The sequence below is a fragment of the Saimiri boliviensis genome, chromosome Y (genome assembly GCF_048565385.1).
Source record: "Saimiri boliviensis isolate mSaiBol1 chromosome Y, mSaiBol1.pri, whole genome shotgun sequence".
NCBI classification, from domain to species: domain Eukaryota; kingdom Metazoa; phylum Chordata; class Mammalia; order Primates; family Cebidae; genus Saimiri; species Saimiri boliviensis.
Window position 1 is genome coordinate 6,055,645 of NC_133471.1, and position 2,065 is coordinate 6,057,709.

The 2,065-nt window shown below is 43.7% G+C and overlaps 1 pseudogene across 1 annotated transcript; it reads left to right on the top strand.

The window, feature by feature from the left end:
* The first annotated feature begins 406 nt into the window (after positions 1 to 406).
* On the top strand, positions 407 to 1,756 carry LOC141582929 (heterogeneous nuclear ribonucleoproteins C1/C2 pseudogene; annotated as a pseudogene). Its single transcript, XR_012515810.1, has one exon. The product of XR_012515810.1 is annotated as a heterogeneous nuclear ribonucleoproteins C1/C2 pseudogene (transcript).
* Positions 1,757 to 2,065: the final 309 nt, after the last annotated feature.

A 2,065-nucleotide genomic window follows, 5' to 3' on the forward strand; every position in this document is an offset into this window, starting at 1 on the left:
TCTTTCTTTTTTTTTTTTTGAGACGGAGTTTCTCTCTTGTTACCCAGGCTGGAGTGCAATGGCGCAATCTCAGCTCACCGCAACCTCCGCCTCCTGGGTTCAGGCAATTCTCCTGCCTCAGCCTCCTAAGTAGCTGGGATTACAGGCACGCACCACCATGCCCAGCTATTTTTATTTTTTTTATTTATTTTTTTTATTTTTTATTTTTTTATTTTCAGTAGAGACGGGGTTTCACCATGTTGACCAAGATGGTCTCGATCTCTTGACCTTGTGATCCACCCGCCTCGGCCTCCCAAAGTGCTGGGATTACAGGCTTGAGCCACCGCGCCCAGCAAGTTTATTTTTCCATGTGAATTTCAGAGCTAACTGTTGACAAATGTTACTTTTTAAAAATTCAACTTGTCCGTTTTGTGAAGAGAGGAAGACTGAGCGGTTGTGTCCGTGTTGCCGACCTCGAGCAGCAGTCGGCTTCTGCACGTAGAACCCGGGAGTAGGAGACTCAGAATCGAATCTCTTCTCCCTTCTCCCTCCTGTGAGATTTTTTTGATCTTCAGCTACATTTTCGGCTTTGTGAGAAACCTTGTCATCAAACACAATGGCCAGCAACGTTACCAACAAGGCAGATCCTCGCTCCATGAGCTCCCGTGTGTTCATTGGGAATCTCAACACTCTTGTGGTCAAGAAATCTGATGTGGAGGCAATCTTTTCGAAGTATGGCAAAATTGTGGGCTGCTCTGTTCATAAGGGCTTCGCCTTTGTTCAATATGTTAATGAGAGAAATGCCCGCGCTGCTGTAGCAGGAGAGGATGGCAGAATGATTGCTGGCCAGGTTTTAGATATTAACCTGGCTGCAGAGCCAAAAGTGAACCAAGGAAAAGCAGGTGTGAAACGATCTGCAGCGGAGATATACGGCTCCTCTTTTGACTTGGACTATGACTTTCAACGGGATTATTATGATAGGATGTACAGTTATCTAGCACGTGTACCTCCTCCTCCTCCTATTGCTTGGGCTGTAGTGCCCTCGAAACGTCAGCGTGTATCAGGAAACACCTCACGAAGGGGCAAAAGTGGCTTCAATTCTAAGAGTGGACAGCGGGGATCTTCCAAGTCTGGCAAGTTGAAAGGAGATGACCTTCAGGCCATTAAGAAGGAGCTGACCCAGATAAAACAAAAAGTGGATTCTCTCCTGGAAAACCTGGAAAAAATTGAAAAGGAACAGAGCAAACAAGCAGAGATGAAGAATGATAAGTCAGAAGAGGAGCAGAGCAGCAGCTCCGTGAAGAAAGATGAGACTAATGTGAAGATGGAGTCTGAGGGGGGTGCAGATGACTCTGCTGAGGAGGGGGAACTACTGGATGATGATGATAGTGAAGATCGGGGGGATGACCAGCTGGAGTTGATCAAGGATGATGAAAAAGAGGCTGAGGAAGGAGAGGATGACAAAGACAGCGCCAATGGCGAGGATGACTCTTAAGCACATAGTGGGGTTTAGAAATCTTATCCCATTATTTCTTTAGGCGCTTGTCTAAGATCAAATTTTTCACCAGATCCTCTCCCCTAGTATCTTCAGCACATGCTCACTGTTCTCCCCATCCTTGTCCTTCCCATGTTCATTAATTCATACTTCCCTGTGCCTAGTCCCATTTTCACTTCTTTGACGCTCCTAGTAGTTTTTGTTAAGTCTTACCCTGTAATTTTTGCTTTTAATTTTGATACCTCTTTATGACTTAACAATAAAAAGGATGTATGGTTTTTATCAACTGTCTCCAAAATAATCTCTTGTTATGAAGGGAGTACAGTTCTTTTCATTCATACATATGTTCAGTAGTTGCTTCCCTAACTGCAAAGGCAATCTCATTTAGTTGACTAGCTCCTGAAAGCAGCTTTGAGTTAGAAGTATGTGTGTTACACCCCAACATTAGTGTGCTGTGTGGGGCAGTTCAACACAAATGTAACGATGTATTTTTGTGAATGAGAGTTGGCATGTCAAATGCATCCTCTAGAAAAATAGTGTTATAGTCTTAAAATTTGTTTTCTAAAGTTGATACTGTGGTTTATTTTTGTG